This window comes from Pteropus alecto, unplaced genomic scaffold (genome assembly GCF_000325575.1).
Source record: "Pteropus alecto unplaced genomic scaffold, ASM32557v1 scaffold95, whole genome shotgun sequence".
In the NCBI taxonomy this organism is placed as follows: Eukaryota; Metazoa; Chordata; class Mammalia; order Chiroptera; family Pteropodidae; genus Pteropus; species Pteropus alecto.
This window is the reverse complement of record NW_006441071.1, coordinates 733,794-743,700: the sequence shown is the minus strand read 5'-3', so window position 1 is coordinate 743,700 and position 9,907 is coordinate 733,794. Positions and strand designations below refer to the sequence as shown.

General features: G+C 33.4%; 1 protein-coding gene and 1 pseudogene across 1 annotated transcript in view; both read right to left on the bottom strand.

Annotated features, from left to right (window-relative positions):
* MLLT3 (MLLT3, super elongation complex subunit) overlaps positions 1–9,907 on the bottom strand; it is a 233,872-nt gene that overhangs the window by 37,229 nt on the left and 186,736 nt on the right. The gene's annotated exons all lie outside the window — the stretch shown is intronic.
* LOC112485099 lies at positions 5,346–5,461 on the bottom strand (annotated as a pseudogene).

The window sequence follows — 9,907 nt, the reverse complement described above, 5'->3', positions numbered from 1 at the left end:
ATTCCTAGATGAAAATGAGGATGAAGACAAAAAGTACAATTACTTTAGACTTTCTGCAGTATGAGTTAACAACCTTTTACTGTAAAGATCTCAATAGTAAAAGTTTTGAACTTCATAAGCTGTACAGTCTCTGTCAGAGCTACTCAGTTTTGACTTTGTAGTGTGAAAGTAGCCACAGACAATATGTAAACAAATGGGCATGGCTGTGTTCCAATAAAATTTTATTTACAAAAATCAACAGAATACCAGGGTTGGTCCAAGGGTTATAGTTTGCTAATTCCTACCCAATCGGCACTTACACAACTTCATGCTTATAATGGTTAAACCAAATTTCTCTGATTTGATTTACCATATTATTTTTCTTAGTCTATTTCTGTTTATGCACACAACATACTTAGTATTTTTGCAAAAAACCCCACAAAAAAAAAAACAAAAAACAAAACAAAAAACAAAAAAAAACTAAATGACCTCATTCACTGGCTATGCGCTTTTCAGCTCCTTTAAGTCACTCTGTCCTATGGCAACTAAACAGTTTTATCCCATGAAAGAGCAATATTCTGCCCTTGATGTCCAAGTTTGTCAGTTACTAGGGAAGACATAAGTGTGATATATTATCCAAGAGTGAATTTACATGCCAATTATATTTGTGAATGTGTACAAACAAAAGTCTCATCAATAAAATAAATTACTCTTTAGCTGATAAACAGCTAGCTCCCCTGACACAGCAACATCTTGGAAAAGGTAGTTAGGAAAAAGTTAACAAACTTAGAATTCCAAAGCCACTGCAAACCCCTACAGGAAGGCTATCTAAAGGTCACTCATTTAGAAAAAGCAAGTCACTAATTGTTTCAAAAGTCCAAGTATTTAAAATAGTTAAGTTTTACATATATGTACACATATATAATCATGTTACATTTTGAAAACAAAAACACAGGACCCTACATACTTAATGCACATAAACATGACTAAAAGAACAAAAATAACAAAATAGAAAACCCAAGAGTAAATTAGGCAAAGACTTGGACAGACATAATAAACTACATGAAACTCATGAACATAGAATGTAAGAAGCCATACACAAACAGCTACATAATATACAATGCCATTTGTATAAAATTTAAAGACAGGCAAAGCCAATATATGTTCAGAGTAACGGTTACCTCTGGGAATAAGAGATAGTGTCTGGAAGAGAGTGATGGGAGGTTCTAGGATATTAAAAAAGTTCTGTACCTTTTTTTTTTTTTGGTGTTATTAAGGTATAATCGACAAATAAAACTGTAAGCTATTCAAAGTGTATGTTGTGATGACACAATATACATACATGTTTGTACATATATGTATGATGAAAATCCTCCCATACCATTTCTCATTTTTATTCTAATGTATCATTGTAACAGCTGCCTAATTTATATAACTATTGTGTTTAACTCAACAATTACATGTTGGATAAAGGTTTTCTAGATGTCAGACACTGTACTGTATTCTGGGGATACACAGTGAGCAGGATAGATTTAAAAATGAAAGAAAAGAAATAGGTAGAAAATCTGAATAGACACTTCACCAAAGAAGATACACAGATGGCAAATAAGCATATGACAAGATGCTCAACATCTTCGACATTAGAGCGTTTCAAGTTAAAACGAATGAACATATTAAAACAATAGATACCACTGTATGCCTATTAGAATGGCTAAAAAAAATTTAAAACTGACAATACTAAATGCTGATGAGGATGTGGAACAACAGGAAATCTCATTCCTCGATGGTGGAAATGCAAAATGATAAGGCCACTTTGGAAGACAGTTTGGTAGTTTCTTAAAGCTAAATACAATCTCATCATACAATCTAGCAATCATACTCCTAGGTATTTACCCAATTGATTTGAAAAATTATGTCTATACAAAACCTACAAATGAATATTTATAGGAACTTTATTCATCATCATACAAACCAGAAGCAATCAAAATGTCCGTCAGTAGACGTACTGATAAATAAACTATGGTATATCTATACAAGAGAATATTATTCAACAATAAAAAGAAATGAGTTATCAAGCCACAAAACACATGAAGAAACCTTGATGCATGATGCTAAGTGAAGGAACCCAGTCTAAAAAGACTACACACTGTATGATTCCAATTACATGGCATTCTGGAAAAATAAAATCAGTAAGTTTTAGATATCTGTAAGTTCAATTTCTGTAAAGAGAAATACAAGACTGGCTCATGGTGGCAGGGTGTATGGGTAATGACACAACTGCCCCAAATAATATCTAACCAAATAAAGTAAACATGTGTGCTTTAAGTTCAAATTGACATTTATGAAAATCAATATTTTGATTATCACCTAGATGAAATTTCCTATACTATAATCTTTAACCAAATTGAGTCTTGTGTAAACTTCAAAACAAAAAGGTAGATCAAATACTGGATAAGTCAGAAAATTTATATTTGATTGCTTCTTTTAAATACTTATTCTAATAAGCAATAAAACAACAGTAAGCTAAAAAATAATATCAAAGTTTGGTGAATAAAATGGTAGAATTTGTCTTTTATTTTAAGAAAAATTATTCTCTATATAGAAAACCCAAAAGACTCCACCAAAAAACTATTAGGAATAATAATCAAATACAGTAAAGTTAAAGGATATAAAATCAATGTACGAAAATCCATTGTGTTCCTATATACCAACAATGAAATTTTAGAAAAAGAAATTTAAAAAAACAATTCCTTTTGCAACTGCAACAAAAAAAAATAAAATACCTGGGAATAAACTTAACAAAGCATGTAAGGGACCTATACATTGAAAAGTACTAAACAACATTAAAAGAAATTGAAGAAGACACAAAGAAATGTAAAGATATTCCATGTTCATGGATTAGAAAAGTCAACATAGTTAAAATGGCCAAATGACCCAAAGCAATATATAGATTTAATGCAATCCTCATCAAAATCCCAATGTCATTTTTTAAAGAAAGAGATCAAAAAAATCATCAGATTTGTATGAAATCACAAAAGACCCCAAATAGCCAAAGAAATCCTGAGAAAAAAGACAAGTCCAGAGGTATCACACTGCCTTACTTTATACTACAAAGTGACAATAATCAAAACAGCTTGGTATTGGTAGAAAAACAGACACACAGACCAATGGAACAGAATTGAGAGTCAGAAGTAAGCCCACATTTGTATGGGCAAATAATTTTTGACAAAGGAGCCAAAAATGTATAATGGGGAAAAGAAATCCCCTTTAATAAATAGTGCTGGGAAAACTGAAAGGCCACATGCAAAAGAATGAAGCCGGACTGCTTTCTGTCACTATACACCAAAATTAACTCATAATGGATCAAAGACCAAAATATAACCTGCAACAATAAATTGCATAGAAGAAAACATAGGTGCTAAACTCATGGACCTTGGTTTTAGAGAAGATTTTATATATTTGACCTCAAAGGCAAGAGAAGTAAAAGCAAAAATAAATGAATGGGACTATATCAAACTAAAAATCTTCTGCACAGCAAAAGAAACCATCAACAAGACAAGAGGCCACCAACCAAATGGAAGAAGATACTTGCAAACAATGATAGGGGGCTAATGTCCAAAATATACAAAGAATTCATACAACTCAACAACAAAATAATAAACAATTCAATTAAAAAATGGGCGGAGGACCTGAACAGACACTTATCCCAAGAAGACATACAAACAGCCAACAGACATACGAAAAGATGTACAACTTATCTAGCTATTAGACACATACAAATCAAAACCACAATGATATACCGCCTTACACCTGTTAGAAAGGCTATCATCAACAGGACAAGAAATAAGAAGAGTTGGAGAGGTTGTGGAGAAAAAGGAACCCTCATACACTGCTGGTGGGAATGTAAACTGATACAGCTGCTATGCAAAACAGTATGCTGGTTTCTCAAAAAATTAAGAATAGAATTACCATTTGACCCAGTAATCTCTCTTCTGTGTTTCTGCTCCCGAAATTTTAAAACATTTATCTATAAGGATTTATGCACCCCAGTGTTCACTGTAGAATTATTCACAGTGGCCAAGACATGGAAACAACCAAAGTGCTCTTTGATAGATGATTGGATAAAGATGTGGCACACATATACCGTGGAATATTACTTAACCATATGAAAAGATGAAATACTGCCATTTGCAACAACATGGATGGATCTTGAGATAATCATGCTAAGTGAAATAAGTTAGACAGAATAATTGAGAACCATATGATTTCACTTATATGTGGGATATAAAACTGAAAGCAACAAATGAACCAAACAAAATCTCAGACACAGTCAACAGTTTAGTGGTTACCAGAGGGAACGGGGGGAAGAGAGGAGGTAGATAAGGGTAAAGGGGTTCAAATATATGGTAATAGAAGGGAATTTAACTTTGAGTGGTGTACACATAATCCAATATACATATTATGTATTATTGCACTGTACACTTATTAATCAATGTCATCCCAATAAATTTAATAAAAAATGTTTTACCCCCAAAGAATCTCCCATTAAATAGCATTGATAATAAGGTATAAAAACAAACTTCAAATTTTAAAAATTTCCATATTTTTCTAAATAGTTGTATAACTATACAAAAGTTATCCTCACCAGCAATAAAGATATGCATAAAAATATGTAATTTATTTACCTTGTGTTTTTGTCCTGAGGATACCTAAATGACTGACTCAATGAGATATTCCCTTGGGGAGAAAAATTACCCATCTCCTTCAAATTCTGTCGAAATTCTCCAAACTTTCTCAAGATGCTCAGAGTTAAGAAAAATAAAAAAAATTACACCAAGAATGTCAGGGACTCTGAATGCTGTTGTAGGGTCAGAAGGTAATGTTTCATCAATAGTTTATGTAAAACTAGTAGCACTATTCACAATAGCCCAAAGTGAAAGCAATCCAAATCTCAAATGACTGATGAAGAGATAAACAAAATGTAGTATATCATTTCAATGGAATACTATTCAGCCATAAAAAGGAATGAAGTTCTAGTACCTGCTACAAAACAGATGAACCTTGAAAATATCATGCTAAGTAAAAGAAGTCAATCACAAAAGACCATGTATCATGTAATTCAATTGATATAAATTGTCCAGAATAGGCAAATCCATAGAGACAGCAGAAGATTAGTAGATGGCTAGGTCTGGGGAAGATGAGGGAACGGAAAGGTGATAACTAAAAGGTATGAGGTTTATTTTAAGGGCAACACAAATATTCTAAAATTGATTTTGGTAATGGTTGCACAACTCTGTGAATATACTAAAAACAGTTGAACTACAGTTTTTTAAATTTCTTTATTTTTTATTATTTATTACTATTTATGCCTACAGCACCTGGTCTTCCTAGGTGGTCTCCCATCCAAGTACTAACCAGGCCTGACCCTGCTTAGCTTCCAAGATCAGACATTGGAATTGTTCAGGGCGGCATGGCCGTAGACCATGGGCTGTGGCTCCACTGGGGTGTGAACCCAGGACCTTCTGCGTGTAAAGAAGAAGTGCTGACCACTACACTATGGAACTACGTCTAAACTGTACAGTTTAATGGGTGAATTTTAAGTATATGAATTGTAACAGTTGTTAGAGAACTATACTGTATATATACTGACAATTGTTCTTTTTTTCCTTTTCTTACTCTAGCCAGTAATTTGATTCAATTCTTATGTTTTTAAAGATTAAAATGGAATTAAGTAATATATACTTTAGGACATTCAGCCCATCAGATTATTATGGAAGTTCCTAAAATAGAAATATTATGAGAACCAACCAAGAGAATTTGACGGTGAATTTGGCAGTAACCTTTCTAACAAATAACAGATAAAACTAGCCAAAGAAAATAGTAGTAGATTTGATAGTGTTACATTAAGGGGACATAAATTAGTAAAACATGTTGAGATATTTGGAGGTAAAAGGTGGTAAGTTTAAAAAGAGAACTGAAAAGTAGGATATTAATTTTTCTCCAAGGTTATAAATATAGACAGGGCTTTGAAAACAGAACTTAAGACCTGGTTACACAGACCAGGATCTACTTACTAAAAAAGAAAAAGTAGTGTTAAAGTGAAATGAAAATTGGCATCTAAGTATTCAAAGAACAAAGTATTAATCTCAAAACAATCATAAATTAATTCCATTGTATAATGCATACCAGCAAATTTTGTACCCACAAAATGTGCTTTTTATTGACTTGTTTTTATGTGTCTACTATATTTCCCCAGGGTCCTAACCCTGGGGAAACAGCGCTGGACAATCTAGATATAATTCTTGACCTAGAGGCTTTACAGTTTAGTTTGTAGTTTACTATTTAACTGCCTTTTGTTTCAATATTTCACACTTATGAAGAACTCTAACAAATTGGCTACCACTATTCAAACATTTAAAATCAAAGTTAAAAGTATGAATTAGCAGTCAAAGAAATAGTTTGCTTCCTATAATAGTAAGATATATTAGGTATTTCATAGGTTAAATTGAGGTATAACTTACAAGCACAGTAAAGTGCAAAAATCAGGATGTAGCGCTTGATTAATTTTTACATATGTATACACTCACATAACTACTACCAGGTCGAGTTATGGATTAGTTCTGCTGATTATGACTTTGGACAATGGTTTGCCAAGTGATATTGGATTGCATGCCTGGTCCTAGCAACTCTACTAGGGAATTGGGTAGAAATGTAAGAGGCAAACCAACTGATATTGGTCAATTATTTTGTAGAAACAAAATCACATCTAGATGACTGATTGTCTCTGCAAAATACTAATTTCTAGGGAAAATAAATATGATGGGAAAAAGAAAAGGATGCAAAAATACTAGCCAATTTCTAGGAAAGAAAAAAAGAAGAAAAGGAAGTAGATATGACAAATGTTGATTCTCCCCATATTTATTTTGCAGGGAGGGTGGATAGTTTGAGGGAACTGTTACTATAAGGCACGGAATCAAAGACATCAAGCTAGATCTAAGGAGCAGCATAAAGTGAGCTTAGGAGGATCAAAGAGAGGTCTAAAACACACAGAATAACTGTCCCATCCCTTCTATCCATCCACTTATGTAACATTTCATGAGAAAATATGCCAGCCTACAAAAAGGATCCTATGTTTCGACATCCTCTGACACATTTTCTACATTTACCTCTTTTAAATATAATCCTATGTTGTTGTATATAAGCATTATTTCTATAAGATACACTATTTTTCCTAAAACAAGGTAGAGTTAAAAAGATAAAATTCTTTATCGCAATTAAATGTAGCTCTCTAAAGTTGAAGTTAATCAAAGAAAGACAAGTACATGATAGATGTCCAATGAACTAGAAATTATGCAAGTTTATAAAAGTTAAGATTTTAGTATATATCTAGTCTTATGTTTCTCTCATTTTATTCTACTACTTTGATACACTATAGCCCAGGCACCATATAAGATTAAAGACAAAAACAACTAAAGAAAATATAAATTACATGGAATTAAATAGATAGCCTAAAAATGGGTATATCACTGGTGGCTTGCCACAAAACTCAGTGCACTTTGTAGGCAAAAGGGAACCTCCCAGGATAAATACCTACTCACCCTAGGCTTCTCCCAAACTGCTTTATCCTGCCTCAGCTCCCTTAGTTGCCAAGAAGCCAAATCCATTGCTGATCAGAACACTCTGAGTAACTTTCAAGAACACCATTTTGAAAAATAAAAATAATCATTTTGTCTCATTTCCCTAAACGATGCCTGATGGTTCCCAGATCCATCATAGTCCAGAGATTGCCCTCTAAAAGCTACATTTCTATTTTGTCAGCATCTTTAAAATTTGGCACCAAACATAAGACCCAGATGTAGTCTCATGGGGGAAGAAAGTAACAGAGGTGTAATTTTCCTTCCATGACTAACATGCCATTTTTCTATTAATATAGCCTCAGATTAAATTAATTTATACAGCACTGATGATCCATTTCATCGCCAAGGTCATTTCCCACTGTAAAAATTGTCTCTACAGTCCATCTTCCCTTATCTTTTACTAATCAAAATAATTACTTGATTTCAAATGAAAGAATTTATACTACTTTTTGTTCAATTTCACTTTCTTGGGTTTAGCCTAACATTTCTACTTGATTAGAATTTTTAACCATAATTCTGGAATATGGAATATACTAGCCCTCTCATCTTTGGGTCACTAGTAGCATGTCTTCCATATCTTTATGAAAGTCACTGTAAAAATGGCAAGTAACACAGGAAAGATGAAAAGCTCTGTAGGAGATCTCCATAAGAGAGCTCTTTACTGGTTGACATGGACCCTAAATTCACTGTTTAGCCAGTACAAATCCACCTATCTCAAGAATTCACCTATCTCCAGTTTTCATCTCCGTCTTATGCTAATGTATCATTAAAAAACTGATAAATCACTGCATTCACTAGCAATCTTATAATAAGAAAATTAGATTAGTTAGGTATAATAATCTATTAGAACCTAGTGATAGCCACAATCCTTTTCTAATGCTCCTTAACTGCATATTTCAAATTCAATTTTAGAGTTCTATTAAGAAACAACATTGGACTTACCAATCTTCAGTTTATGGAATTTAAGAATTTGTGAAAACTACTCAAGAAGATTGTGCCCACTTTATCATTATATGTTGATTTTTCCATTTGCAAGGTGAAATACTCATATTACTCACTATAACACTGTCTCTAACAGCAGTATTATAATATCTTAAGTTGACTTGCTGAAAAGATTTTCCCTCAATTTAAAAATTATGCAATGATATAATTAAACAGAGGCCTGAATGTTTTAGGTTATTTGCTATGAAAAGGCCAATGACTGAAGACTATAAATATGTATAGTGCCTCCTTTATCCCAACAGCTATGCCTGAAATAACTACTTTTAACTGCTTGGCAAAAGTAATGCTAATTGAGAAAGAATAAAGTCATTATTGGCCTTATGTAACAGTCATGCCTTTTTCTTTCAAGTACTAATCACTTAACAGGAACAGGTAAATATACCCTCACTTAGCATATATTTGTAACTGACATTACTAATGTTTAAACATATATAATAAATTCGTTCTGATTATTTGACACTTTACTTGAAAGCATTTCATCATTGATTAATAAGAGTTACCGTTTCTGCAAAGTGTCACATCTAAAAAAGATTTAGTCATTTTAATTATCCTTGACAACAACTCTATCACATCATTCAGTGCCACCATCCCTGCTTCTTTCCAGATGAGGAAAATGACTCATACACAATTTGTAGAATTTTTACCAGTACAACACAGCATACTGGCTGGATTCATACACAGGATCTGGCTGCAGGCTGAGAGACCAAATACAGGGGATCCACCACACCCGCCAAAAAAAAAAAAAAAAAAAAGTGAGGGCGGGCGGTGGGGAATGGGTTGAGGGAAGGTACCTCTTCCAGAATCAGAATCAAGGTTTCAGGTATTTGCCACCTGTGGAGGCAAAAAGGCAGAGAAGCTCTTCTCAACCTGAACACAAAATAAGATACCCATTGCACAAGAAAAGAGAATGGTTAGCAGTTTTAAAGAATCCAGCTATGGTTCCTCATACCTAGAGATTGAGCCTGATGGTGACCTGGCCCTGAGTTAGAGAATTAACAGTTCAAGGCTTTAGTGGTGGGGAAGGGTAAGGAAAGGAACTGAATGATGATAATTCAATAGGTAAATCTGGGGCGCACAAAGAGGATGCCAGCTGCGTGTTTAGGAATATAATTCTACCACCTGGAGGAAAGAACTACTCTATTCAGAATATGGCACCAGTTGTAACTTTCCTCTACCATTGCAACATAAGGTCTTGGCTAGGGGGTGTCTTTATTCACAAAGTGCTAGACATTGCAGCAAAATAACTTGTAACAAACATGGAAAGCGTTTTTAATTCCTCCTTTAGAAAA